The sequence below is a fragment of the Orycteropus afer genome, unplaced genomic scaffold, assembly GCF_000298275.1.
Source record: "Orycteropus afer afer isolate SDZICR_OR568_19922 unplaced genomic scaffold, OryAfe1.0 scaffold01475, whole genome shotgun sequence".
Lineage (NCBI taxonomy): Eukaryota > Metazoa > Chordata > Mammalia > Tubulidentata > Orycteropodidae > Orycteropus > Orycteropus afer.
The window spans coordinates 54,310-55,255 of NW_006923062.1; positions in this window are offsets into that span (position 1 = coordinate 54,310).

Genomic DNA, 946 nt, shown 5'->3' on the forward strand with positions numbered 1-946 from the left:
TCACTATGAGTTGACTGCTAACCAGAAGGCTGGCAGTTCAAACCCACCAGCCACTCCTTGGAAGGAAGGTTGGGCAATCCTACTTCCGTAGTGATACTGGCTCGGAAACCCAAGGAGGGGTCGCTATGAGTCAGGGCTGACTCGACGGCACATAACAACAACATGAGTCAGGCCATCTTGATGGCAAATAACAACAACAACAACTTGTAGCTCTATTATTTAGCCACTGAAAAAACAAATATCATTTTTACCCAGTAGGTATACTTCTGACAATTATTCTAACAAGCGTGCAAGGTTCTTCCTATCAGATGCTTTTTGTAGAATTATTTTTTTGTGTGTAAGAAATGGAGGTAAATTACATTTGTTTTAAATAATGGTAAAAAACAGTGTCAAGACCAATGAAAAACATTTACTACTATTTACAAATTATGAAGAACATGAATTATACCTACAGAAAATTGATTTAAAAATCTAAAGAGTAATTAAGATATTAAAAATAAATTATTGTAATCAATGTTTCATATATAGTCACAGGTATATTAATTTACAGTAGGTGTAGATGTTTAAGAACATTTCTAAGCTGTGTACCTAATTATTCAATTATACAATTATACAATTATAAGGGAGCTCTGGTAGCATAATGACAAGAACAATTATATAATTATACAATTACCTAATAATAGCAATTATTGCTGGTATTTAGTTGCTTTTAAGTAATACTTACATATTTTGATATATTTGTAAAAATAAATGTCTGGAATTATATGGATATCACATCAGCAATATGGTTTATGGAATTTCATGTTTTTCCTATTTTGCTCCTTTAGCTGAAATTTTCCAAATACAATAAATTTTTCATGTAACCAATCAATAATCAAGAAATGTGGTCTCTCAAAGAAGGACATTATATAATGATTAAAGGATCAATTGAACATGAAGATATAAC